At 36.2% G+C, this 14,230-nt stretch overlaps 1 non-coding gene across 1 annotated transcript; it reads right to left on the minus strand.

The window, feature by feature from the left end:
- Positions 1 to 2,171: 2,171 nt before the first annotated feature.
- On the minus strand, positions 2,172 to 2,278 carry LOC128293574 (small nucleolar RNA R71). Its single transcript, XR_008283755.1, has one exon. It is a non-coding gene; the product is annotated as a small nucleolar RNA R71 (small nucleolar RNA).
- Positions 2,279 to 14,230: the final 11,952 nt, after the last annotated feature.

Here is a 14,230-nt window from a genome sequence, read left to right on the forward strand (position 1 = left end):
ACATCTCCCGGTACAATGTTGCTAACATGGCAGACCCCAAACTTAATTCACCTGTTGCTCTAAAATTAATGAGTTTCAGCAGCCATCTCAAATGTACGCGGTTTCGTGACAAGTCCGGCATCAGATAACCTCCAATCATCTCAATAATGTATGCCTGATAAACCGTAATTTATACATATTTTTACCCCATGTTTAACATATTTTATGGATGATTTCCCATTAGAATTGGTGAATTTGATTCTCCTAATGCCTTAATTTCATGTTTTATACTTAGGAGAGCATAGGAGAGCGAAAGGAACGAGAAACGGGCCAAAAACCGATAAAATGGGCCAAAGTACGAAATCAACACGGCCTGGACCTCCTCACACGGGCAGACCACACGGCCGTGTCAATTTGGCAGATGCGAAGCATGATTCACACGGGCGTGTCCCTGCAGAGCCCAAGTTGAGTCCAATTCAGAAAAGGCTAATTTTGAGGGCTCCTAGGCATTCCTAAGCCTATAAATACACCCTAGAGGAGGAAGAAAAAGGACACATAGAAGAGGGAGTAAGGAATTACTCCAAGGAAGCCGATTGATCCATCTCAGAAGCTGGATTCACCAATCAAGACTGAATATCTCTCCTCAATTTCCCCTTCAGGAGTTTTGGGTTTTCTTTATGTTTTGTATTATTTATTATTCTTAGATGTTTTCTTATTTAGTTATGAACTAAACCACTAAATACCTAAGGGGAATGAAACCTAAGATGAATCTTGTTATTATTTTCTGAATTGTATGATAAATATTTAACTTGTTCTTAACTCTTGTTTTGATATCCCAGGATACTGATTCAAGATAAGCTCTTATTCAGAGGAGGAATAGACCCTGTCTAAGAGTACATTTGTCATAATTAAGCGGAGTTATTTGAGTGCATAGACATAGGGTGACAAGATTTTGTTAGATTAGGGTGAAACCTAATAAGGGGATCCATAGATCGAGTTAATGCAACCCTAGGGTGTTAATTAGAGAAAGGTCTCAATTATTCAATCTAGGGATTAGACGTTATTAGTCTTGAATAGGGATAATAACATAACTTAGGGATCTCTACGGAATAAGTTAAATGAATAAATAAATGCGATTCGAGCCGAATAACAAGTACAGTCTAGGTGGATTTTTCCTTAGGTATTGTCTTAATTCAATTGATTCTCCCAAAAGCAATTCCCCAATTCTATTCTCTGTGAATTCTTAGTTTAGATAATTAGTTAGTTAAAACAAAAACCTCTTTATTATTAGGCTAGATAATAAAAAGACAGTCACTACTAGTATTTTTAGTTCCTTTGGGTTTGACAATCTGGTCTTGCTAAAGCTATACTACTGTTCGATAGGTACACTTGCCTAGATCGCGATAATAGTTAGTTTCAGGAACGATTAATTATAAATATTTAAAACCTATCACGAAATCACGCGATCAAGTTTTTGGTGCCGTTGCCGGGGAACTAAGATGTTAGGAACGCTCAATTTTTATTACTTTAGCCATTTATTTTTCTTGCAATTTAATTTTTATTTTTTATTATTATTTATTAATTTACTTTTTCTTTCTCTTGGAAGGTTTTTATAGTTTATGACTAGAAGAAACCCGTCAGGACCACTACTTTTTGACGAAGAAATTGATCGCACAGTTCGCAGACATCAAAAAGAAATAAGGTGAAGCTTAAGATACATAGAGAACGAGCAAGAGGATGATACTCAACCCCCAACCGAGGAGATGGCTAAAAACCAAGACAATCAGCTACCTCCTGCAATTACAGTTAATCAAAATCCTGCTCCACGCACTATGTATGATTATGCTAAACCTTCTTTAACAGGAACTGAATCGAGCATAGTTAGACCTGCTATAGCTGCAAATAATTTTGAACTAAAACCTAACACTATTCAAATGATACAGCAATTTGTTCAGTTTGATGGTTTGCAGGATGAGGATCCTAACGCTCACTTAGCAAACTTCTTGGAACTATGCGATACATTTAAAATTAATGGTGTTTCTGATGATGCCATTCATATTCGGTTATTCCCTTTTTCATTGAGAAACAAGGCTAAACAGTGGTTGAACTCATTACCATGAGGGTCAATCACTACTTGGGAACAAATGACTAAAAAATTTCTATTAAAATATTTTCCGCCAGCTAAAACGGCTAAATTACGTAATGATATCTCTTCATTTGTGCAGATGGACTTAGAAACTCTTTATGATACATGGAAGAGATACAAGGACCTTTTGTGAAGGTGCCCTCACCATGGGTTACCGCTTTGGCTTCAGGTTCAAACATTCCATAATGGCCTGAATCCTTCGACTCGACAAATGGTTGACGTAGCTACTGGCGGAACCATCAATAATAAAACACCTGAAGATGCTTATGAGTTTATAGAGGAGATGTCACTGAATAACTATCAGTGGCAAGTCATGAGGACTAAGCCAACTAAAACAACGGGCATTTATAACATCGATTCGGTTACTATACTGTCAAATCAGGTAGAACTTCTAAATAAAAAGATTGATGGTTTACTTGGTTCTACTCAGGTACATCCAGTAATGAGGTGCGAGACGAATGGAGGAGGAGCATGCACAAAGTATCAACCCTTCAACCCTAGCATCGAGGAGTAAAAAGTCTAATATATGGGTAACAATAACTCTCGATCCCAAAAAAACCCATATAGTAACACTTACAATGCAGGTTGGAGGAACCACCCTAATTTCTCGTGGGGCGGTTAAGGAAATCAAAGACCACAACATCCTCCGGGTTTTCAACAACCACCCTATCAACAGGAAAAGAAGTCAAACCTTGAAGAGATGCTCTCAAAGTTTATATCGGTGTCAAAAACCCATTTTTAGAACATCCAGACAGCACTTAAAAATCAACAAGTGTCGATCCAAGGGCTCGAAACTCAGATAGGCCAGCTTTCCAAACTAATCTCTGAACGACCACAAGGTAGCTTGCCAAGTAATATTGAACCCAACCCAAGGGAACAGCTCAACGCAATTAATATTCAAGATGACGAAGGAATCGTTGAGCCTGAACCAGAACCGAGGCAAGAAACTGTGGTAAGCAAAGGTCAAGGTGAGGTAGGTCATAATAAAAACAAATCAGTGAATGTCAAATATAAACCTCGTGTGTCGTACCCAACGTGACAAGGAAAGACCGCTCAGATGAACAATTTGGTAAATTCCTTAAACTCTTAAAAAAAATTACACATTAACTTACTGTTTATTGAAGCGCTATCGCAGATGCCGAACGCAATGAAATTTTTAAAGGAGCTTTTAGCAAATAAGTGGAAGTTGGACGAGGCGTCGCATGTGGAGCTAAACGCAGTGTGCTCAGCTATTCTGCAAAATAAGCTATCGAACAAATTAAAAGATCCAGAGAGTTCTACAATTCCTTACTTAATTGGTAGTTTAGATGTTAATAATGCATTAGCTGATTTAGGGGCTAGTATTAACGTCATGCCTTACAAAATGTTTAAGCAACTAGGTCTCGGGAAACCCAAATAGACTAGGATGAGTATTCAATTAGCAGATAAAACTATAAGATTCCCTAGGGGTATTATTGAAGATGTGCTAGTTAAAATTGATAAATTTATATTTCCCGCTGACTTCATTGTTCTAGACATAGAGGAGGATAGCAACACTCCTTTAATTCCAGGAAGGCTTTTTTTAGCAACTACTAAAACAATTATTGATGTTGGCACAGGTGAACTCACACTCCATGTGGGAGATGAAACAATCTCCCTTCAAGCTCGCAATTCCGGCAACACATTGGAAATTGAAGGTGATCGTCTAAACCATTCTACTAAAACTGATAATATGGTGCAACCTTCTTTGCAGGAAATGATTCTAAAGAAAGTACATGAGCCATTCTCAAGCAATAGTAGAGGACCTATTCATGAAGATCAAAGGCTACAAATCGATGAGCTAGATGAATGGCGAGCGCATAAACCGAGAACACCTGACAAACCGAATCTACGGCAGAACGAGATCAATACTTTTTCAAATCAACTTAAGGCTGGAGATATAGTCTTATTAGATGCCGCAGATCCCCACATTTTCGCTACCACACTGAATGAAGAAATCCCTCTAACGGTACTCAGCATTTTCCCATTCGGTACGGTCAAGGTGAGTCATCCCAAGTTCGGCACTTTTAAGGTAAACAACACCCGTTTAAAACCTTATTTTGATGAGATTGATAGCAGGAATGAGGAGTATAAACTCCTCAAACCACCATGATCATTCAACGGAGAGGAAAGTCGAGCTTAGACTATAAATAAGCGCTTCTCAGGAGGCAACCCGAGCACTAACTGTATTAACTTCTTTAAATATTAGTGTATAACACCTAACTTACTAATGGAGCTCTTGAAAACAAGTTCACCATAGAGACACGGTCAAGCACACGGGCGTGCTTAGGACCGTGTGGAAACAGGGAAAAAATATTCCCAAAACACGGCTGTACGACATGGCTGTCGCCGAGCCTGCTGAAACAACACAGGCGTGTGACACGCCCATGCCTTAAGACCGTGGTTGAAACTGAGAAACTAGCATGGGCATGCTACACACCCGTGTCTAGCACCCGTGGACGACACTGTCAAAATGGCACGGACGTGCGAAGACCTACACGATCGTGGGAGAAACGAACCATATCACACACGGTCGTGCAACATGATCATGAAGACACACGACCTATACACACGGGCGTGCCCGAAGGCCGTGTGATGACATCTCACTTTGCGACAAACACGGACGAGACACGATCTACACGGGCGTGTGAACCGGCCGTGCCATTTGAAAAATTAGATTATTTCTCTTATTTTATTTTTCTTTTATTAAGTTTTTAAGATTCATTTGTTTTTTTAAACATGGCTTATCTTTAGGACTACTATCAGATTATTCCCTTAACTCTCTTTTTATCATTCAGAATCATGCTTGCCCTCCAGCTTTATTTCCAATACCCGATCTTGCCAATCCAAGAATATCATCCATTCTTAATTCAGGAAGTTTCACTTCTCTCCTTATCTTATTTTTATATTCTTTTCAATATATCTATCTTTGTACATTGAGGACAATGTACATCTTAAGTGTGGGGGGTATTTATTTCATTATCAGAAAAATCCCTGAATGACTGCTTTGTTCTCTTAAAAAACTCTCATATCATATTTAGGATAAATTTTGATTGATATATCTTGAATTAAAACATAGGCATTTATGCATTGATTGTTTAAACCTCAAGACATTAGAGAATCAAGCATGATAAGTTGATTTTTAAGAATTTAAAATCTTAGGTTGTTTCCACAAAGTTTAGGTATTACTTTGAGTTAGAATTCACAAGTTTTAAACATCGAAAAGCCATAATTTTTGTGAGATTTTTTAGCCTTTTGAGCATCTATTAATTCTTTCATGCTCACTTTTATTATTGCTTTGAGTGCGTCAGTATTGAACTATTATTCTAGAACTTGATTGATTATGCATGTCGAGACCACACCATTTGATTTGATATGTCAAAATGATTAAGGCACCTAGGATTAACCCACTCATGCCATGAAAAGCCTACATCCACGATTAACCCCTAGTAAACCCCCTTGAGCCTAACAAACCATTCCTTGTATTACCCTTAATATTAACCCTTAACCCATTATTGTTGAAATCCCCTAAATTAATTTGATCCCTATTTTTTGTCGAGATTGGAATTGAAATTGTTGCTTAGCTAAGTTTTATTCTACTTTGTATTTAACTCGTTCTTAAAAAAAGAGAAAAAAACATGTATACATATTAGTAGTGATCTTTTGTTTGTAAGCTTCGGTATTTAAAGACCATAGTCAGAGAAGGAGTTATGTTGTACGTAAGTAATTATTAAATATTTTTTCTAGTTAAGTAATTTTTCAACTCAATCTTGATTCTAACCCTTTCTTTCAGCTTGTGACCACACCCCCTAACCAAGCCTCATTACAACCCTATAAAGACCTTTTGATTGATGTATCATATTAAATTATAGTGGTGGAGATTTGATTTTCATGCAAGCCTATGCTAATGACTTTTCATTATTGACTATTGAGTGCTTCATTTATTGTCCTTAAACACCTCGAGTGATTTGAGTGAATCTTTAGTGAGGATGTGAAACTCTGTGATATTCTGAATCAAAGGTAATCACTTAGATGAGGGGAGACACCTATGTTTGCATGATTAAATACTCAACTTGGAATGTTTGAAACTTTTATGTTCTTTTAGTTGAATTATCAATGTATGATTACCTATGGATTATTTTGAGATATTATCGATAGAAATTATAAGTTGAGAAGAATTTATTTTGATTATGAGTTGAGAATTTTGCTTGAGGACAAGAAAATGCTTAAGTGTGGTGGTATATGATAAACCGTAATTTATACATATTTTTACCCCATGTTTAACGTATTTTATGGATGAATTCCCATTAGAATTGGTGAATTCGATGTCCTAATGCCTTAATTTCATGTTTTATACTTAGGAGAGCATAGGAGAGCAAAAGGAACAAGAAACGGGCCAAAAAGGGATAAAATGGGCGAAAGTACAAAATCAACACGGCCTGAACCTCCTCACACGGGCGAACCACACGGTCGTTTCAATTTGACAGATTCGAAGCACGATTCACACGGGCGTGTCCTTGCCGAGCCCAAGTTGAGTCCAATTCGGAAAAGGCTAATTTTGAGGGCTCCTAGGCATTCCAAAGCCTATAAATACATCCTAGAGGAGGAAGAAAAAGGACACATAGAAGAGGGAGTAATGGCTAGTTTGGCAATGCTTTTGAAAAGTGCTGTGGAAAAGTGCTTTTAAAAAATTTGGTTTAAAATTTGAGTGTTTAGCATTGCTGTCAAAAAGTGCTTTTGAGAAATAAAATGTCCATTTTAGACATGTTATTATCAAGTAACAAATATACATTTAAATAATATTTAAATTAGTTAATATTATTATATTTTAGTAAGAATATAAAAAATTATTATAACTTCTTATTAATATTTTAATATATAAAATATAAATTTTAAATATTTTTAAGCAATAAATATTAATTATTTATAAAATTTAATTAGAATATATAAGCTATATTTTAAATATTTAAATATAACTATTAAATATTTGTAATTAGTATTTTAAAAATATTTTTTATTTTAATTAATGATTTTAACACATTTGTAATTAAGTACCAAGAAAAAAAGTACTATGTTATTGGAGGGTGAAAAGTAATTAAGCACTAAAAGTGCTTTTGGGAGAGGAAAAACTAAAAATTTTAGCTTCTCCTTTTAGAAGTGCTTTTGAAAATCACTTCTGAGAAGCTAAAATTTCAATAAAAGACTTGTTCTCGCACTTTTCTTCCAGAAGTGCTTTTGGAGCCAGAAGTGCTTTTGAAAAGCAATGCAAAACTGGCCCTAAGGAATTACTCTAAGGAAGCCGATTGATCCATCTTAGAAGCCGTATTCACCAATCAAGACTGAATATCTCTCCTCAATTTCCTCTTTAGGAGTTTTGGGTTTTCTTTATGTTTTGTATTCTTTATTATTCTGAGATGTTTTCTTATTTAGTTATGAACTAAACCCCTAAATACCTAAGGGGAATAAAACCTAAGACGAATCTTGTTATTATTTTCTGAATTGTATGATAAATATTTAACTTGTTCTTAATTCTTGTTTGATATCCCAGGATACTGATTCAAGATAAGCTCTTATTCAGAGGAGGAATAGACCCTGTCTAAGAGTACATTTGTCATAATTAAGCGGAGTTGTTTGCGTGTCTAGACATAGGGTGACAAGATTTTGCCGGATTAGGGTGAAACCTAATAAGGGGATCCATAGATCGAGTTAATGCAACCTTAGGGTGTTAATTAGAGAAAGGTCCCAATTATTCAATCTAGGGATTAGACGTTATTAGTCTTGAATAGGGATAATAACATAACTTAGGGATCTCTACGGAACAAGTTAAATGAATAAATCGTCCGATTCGGAGCCAGAATAACAAGTACAGTCTAGGTGGATTTTTCCTTAGGTATTGTCTTAATTCAATCGATTTTCCCAAAAGCAATTCCCCAGTTCTATTCTCTGTGAATTCTTAGTTTAAATAATTAGTTAGTTAAAACAAAAACCTCTTTATTCTTAGGCTAGATAATAAAAAGACAGTCACTACTAGTACTTTTAGTTCTTTTGGGTTCGACAATCCGGTCTTGCTAAAGCTATACTACTGTTCGATAGGTACACTTGCCTACATCATGATAATAGTTAATTTCAAGAACGATTAATTATAAATATTTAAAACCTATCACAAAATCACGCGATCAATGCCCGACCATATTGAATTCTTTCTAATTCAGTCAAATCATTATCCGGCTTTGGAAATGTGTCCATAACCAGCCCATCTCGATCCGGTCTTTGTTAATATTATCCGAAATAGCACCTAAAAGATCGTAGCATACGACCCCTCAATCGGTAGATTGAGCAGACCTGGTGACTGCGACCCATTGACCGGCAATCCTAATTGCAATTGCACGTCTTCTAGAGTGATAGTACACTCTCCGTATAGAAGATGGAAAGTGTGCGTCTCGGGTCTCCACCTCTCTATCATTGCACTGATTAGTTTCGAGTCCAATTTGCACCCCTGGCTTATCGTGGCCACGTGCCAAAAATTGGGCTATTTCGATAAATAATGATATAAAAGGGCTTTTTTTTAGTAAATTGCCCATATTATATTATATTATATTATAAAATAATATAACAAACAAATAAAGAAAGAAACAGAATAGAAAACCAAATGAAAAAAAAAAGAAAAAGAGAAAGAATAAAGGAAGCCACGACCTTAGGGACTTCTTGGGTTAAATTTTAATTTGTTAGTCAATTTAATCCTTTTTCTTGTAATTTTTGTATTTTTCAGGCTTTTGCAATTAGGTTCAACTATATAATTCATTAGTTTTTGATTTTATGGGTAACTTTGGAAGTTACCATTGATGAGTGCTGGATGTTTATGATGAATTGACATAGATTTGAAGCTTTAATTTTGTTATTTGATGATTTTATCAAGTGATTTTTTATAGATATTGATTTTAGGACCAAATTGTAAAAAGGTTAAGAATTATAGTTTAGTATTGAAATTATGAATATCAATGGCTTAATGGTAGCCTAAAATAATTAGGTAAATTGTCAATTGAGCAAAATTAGCTCAATTGATAGGATAATTAATAAGGACTAAATTGTTAAAACTGTAAAATTTGAGATAAATGTGTAATTTCAAAAATTGAAGGGTATAATTTGTAAAGTGAATTAGAATTGAATTAAATGCTAATGAATGAATAATTTTATATTATAGATCAAGAATCCGAAGACAAACATGAAAAGGAAAATCAGTCGAATAGTCCTTGAATTATTGCAACTTCCACAATCTACCCTAAGTAAGTTCATATGGTTGAACTTTAATATTTATATTGAATTGATGTATGATATTATGTATTTATTTATATTATTAGTTAAAAACATGGAATCCTACTATATAATGAATTTAAAATGAATGTTCGGGTTAAATGAAACGCGGGATTTGAGTACCATCGTTTGTGACAAAGGATGAATTGATGGATAAGACCATGGTTAGACCAGGGCAATGTTTAAATATAAGACCATAGCTGGGCTATGTCATTTTAATGAAAAGACCATAACTAGGTTATGGCACTACAAATGTAAAACAATGGCAGGGCCATGGCAATGCATGTGTAAGACCATAGTTGGACTATGGCACAAAGAAAACAATGTACTCATATCCATAAGTCGTTCTTTGATTTGGAAAGACTTGGTTAGTGACATGGAAAATTTTATGTTTATGAAACCTACCTAATAATTATGTATATAAATAATTATGAATTGTTACCGAAATAAATATACATGAAATTCATAAAAATGATGGTACATGAAATATTAATTGTTGTAATTATTATTTAATGCGTATAGTAAGTGGAATGAGGTGAGTATTTGATATTATGATATTGAATTGAATTGTTGAGGATTTGTGATTATTGAATTGAAGTGACTATTAGTTGAAATGGAAAAGTGATTTTAAACCCTATTAACTGTATCGGGCTGAGTCGGATATAGTTGGCATGCCATAAGATAGGAAATTGTAACACCCCAAACCCGAGACCATCGCCGGTGTCGGACACGAGGGGTTAACGAGACAAATCCTCTTAAAGTACCGACCAATTTGGCATTTCTGGACAGGCTGGAAAACTGCATCACCATCGCCTTAAAAATCATATCTCGAGTTTCAAAACTCGGAAACTGGTTTCGTAAATTTTCTCTGAATTTAGACTCATATACCCATCCATGGATTTATTTTTAGAATTTTTGGTTTGGCCAATTGGTACAGTTTATTAGTTAAAGTCACCCATGTTACAGGGATTGACTGCTCTGACCTTCGCGCGTTACAACTTGAATATCTCTCTGTACAGGGCTTTAATACTGGTGCCGTTTGTTTCTAATGAAACTAGACTCAAAATGGAATCTGTACATATAAGGCATGACTCCTAATTCTTTCTGGATAATTTATGGTAAATTTTCAAATTCGCGACAGGGGACCCAGAAACCGTTCTGGCCCTGTCTCACGAGAACTTTAATATTTCTCAGTATACTGCTCATATGGTCGTTTCGTTTCGTCCATATAAAAATAGATTCATCAAGGTTCAGTTCCATAATTTACTGACTATTTAATTCTACTTCTACTATTTTTAGTGATTTTTCAATCTCATCTCACTGCTGCTGTCCGCAACAGTTACTGCAGTAGACTATGCCAATTTCATGAATTTTTCCTTGGCCTTAATCATCCATCATACATGACACAAATTATGGCCACCTTATCAAAATTTGAGTTTCTAAGACTCGTGGCTATAGGTTCTAGCATCCCACTCGACGACCACATAGGCCATTTTCACATGGCTTAAAGTTTACAACCCACAATTCGACAAAATATAATAGCCTATACATGCCAAATGTTCTTCAACAACAAAAACAATACCACACGATTTCAGCCGGTGTGATGACTTCAACGACGGTTCCGAGCACGCAACAATACGAGTCCAAGAGACCTAAAATGGGTGACAAGAAAACACCGAGTGAGTTTACAACTCAGTAAGTCATAAGCATTCATCAATCCACTGATAAAGTTACTACTACATGTACAACAAATGAGGCTAGGTACTCGTCCATATCGAATCTATACCATAATACCTCGGACCTTTCGGTCCAATCTCGTACCAATTCATACATCCACATTTCATATTCTACACAACAAGATAATCGAAGCATTTTTACACATTAACTCATTTTCCAGCACAACCATACAATTTCAATCATCACATAGATTTAAGGCTTACCAAATTCAACCCCATCCATACTCAATTCAATGGAGACACACCCTCCATATATATAGAGTACGCACACACAGTGCTTACTACTCGATTTCGCACACTTAGTGCCACGTAATTTAAGCCCGCACACACAGTGCCATACCCTCCGAGATCGCACACCCAGTGCCGTATTTTTCCAGCTTGCACACTTAGTGCCATATATTTCCAACACGCACACTTAGTGCCGATCTCAATCACCGTACACACGTATTGCCCGACACTTAGTGCCGAAAGCAAACTTTCTACACATTTCACTATTTCTTTTACATTCAACAAATGTCATCACTCCATACACATACATTTTCATTTATATATATATATCATCCCATTAAACACAATTGCATAAATTTTACAATCATTTAAGCAATATCAAATACGTGTTAATGACTTACCTCGTGTTGGGTAAAATAGTTCCAAGTCGGCTACTCGATGACCTTCGTCTTTCCCTTGCTTGATTCTCCTTCTTTAACTCCTTGAGCTTAATCAATAAATCACTAGTTTAACCATCTTGCTAAACATTCATAATTCAACTACACATGCATATGTATGCTTGTATATTCGCAACCATTCTTACTAATCGCCCATTTGGTCGATTATACACCTAACCGAATATGCACCAAAAACTTGATTCAACATTACCTACATACTCACTTTAATGGCGAATATATATATATGTACAATGTCAACTAACATCTTTTAATCACCTAATTTCATCTCATGAACATTTAATCAAATTTTCCCAATCTAGCATATATTTTCACATCCATTTGTAACATCATGTACAAACACATATACACATATATCAAAACACAAATTTTACCTATCATGCAACAAGCATAAATCGCACTTATGAGCATGCCATGGCGAATACATCCCACACCATCCCCTTTCAATTTTTGGTCATGGTTAAACAAAGAAAACTCCATGTCTTACTCAAGAATGCTAAAAGAAATTTCAAGAGTAGTCAATCCATCATTACATGTATCATCAACAAGCTTCACATTTAGCATGCAATGGCTTTAACACAATATCAACCTTGGCCAAATACCATTTCCATGGCATAACAAGGATTTGAACCATGGGCTAACATGAACATCAAGTTAGCAACTAAAACATGCATGAATCTCATGACACAACCTCAAACATACCTTAATCTTGACACAAGTATGACCAAATCTCCTTCTAGTTCTCTTCTAAACCAAGCATGAAGCAAAAATCCTTCCTTTTTCCCTTAGTATTTTCAGCCAAGATTTGAGAATGGATGAACAAATTTTTCCTTTCTTTTCCTCTACTCACGACAACAAAGGGGGGCATCCATGCTCATTTTTTTCATTTCTTTATTTTTTCTACATAATCCACTAACTAAACATGTTGGAAACATGTTCCCTTGCCCATATTCTTGTCATGGCGGCCACTCTTCCCTTTTTTGGGCAAATTGACATGCAAAACCACTCTTTTGCATGCATGTACTATTAGACCATTGTAAGATTAGCCTATCACCTTTCAACAATGTTTCATACAAGTCCATTTTAATAAATTCACATAGAAATGATCAAATTAATGCATGAAACTTTCACACATGCATTTACTAACATCGAAACATAGAATATAACTTTTAATTACTTATAAGACTCGGTTTAGTGGTCCCGAAACCACTTTCCGACTAGGGTCAAATTAGGGATGTCACAACTCTCCCCACTTACGAAATTTTCGTCCCCGAAAATCTTACCGGTAAGTAGGTTTGGGTATCGCTCTTTCATAGAGTCCTCGAGTTCCCAAGTGGCTTCTTCAATTCCGTGTTTATGCCACAACACCTTCACTAATGGGATTTTCTTATTGCGCAACTCTTTTACTTCACGCATCGAATGCGAACCGTTCCTCTTCATAGCTCAAATTAGGTGAATCTCAATCTCGACGGAGCGATTACGTGCGATGGATCGACCTATATCGTCAAGCATCGAGACATGGAAAACGTTGTGGATCCTTTCAAGCTCGGGGTAAAATTAATCGACGCCATCGGTCCAACTCGTTCGGATACTTCATACGGACCGATGAACCTCGGACTCAATTTTCCTTACGGCCAAATCTAAGCACCTTCTTCCAAGGTGAAACTTTGAGAAAGACCTTGTCTCCAACCCGATATTCAATATCTTTTCTTTTCAAATCCGCATACGACTTTTGGCGATCCGAAGCGACTTTCAAACTTTCACGAATTACTCGAACTCTTTACTCGGCATCCTTAACCAAATCAACCTCAAGAATTTACCTTCACTAAGTTCACCCGAATAATGGGTACGGCATTTACGACCGTATAAAGCCTCGTAAGGCGCCATCTTAATACTTGATTGAAAGCTATTGTTGTGCGAATTCAATCAAAGGCGATACTGCTTCCATGAACCACTAAACTCAAGGATACAACATCTCAACATATCCTCGAGTATTTGAATTATCCGTTCGGATTGACCATCGGTTTGGGGGTGAAAGGCGGTCTTGAAATGCAACTTGGTACCCAAAGCTTCTTGCAACTTCTTCCAAAATCGCGAGGTAAATCTCGGATCTCTATCCGACACGATGGAAATAGGCACCCGTGTAATCTCACAATCGAGAAACGTACAATTCGGCTCGTTTGTCCATTGAAAAATCCTTACGTCGGGATAAAATGAGCCGACTTAGTCGGTCTATCGACAACGACCCAAATCGCATCCTTCTTACTCACCGACAATGGCGGTCCGGATACAAAGTCCATTGTGACTCGATCCCATTTCCACTCGGGTATCGTGATCGGTGAAGTAATCTCAAGGCA

The sequence above is a fragment of the Gossypium arboreum genome, chromosome 5 (genome assembly GCF_025698485.1).
Source record: "Gossypium arboreum isolate Shixiya-1 chromosome 5, ASM2569848v2, whole genome shotgun sequence".
NCBI classification, from domain to species: Eukaryota; Viridiplantae; Streptophyta; class Magnoliopsida; order Malvales; family Malvaceae; genus Gossypium; species Gossypium arboreum.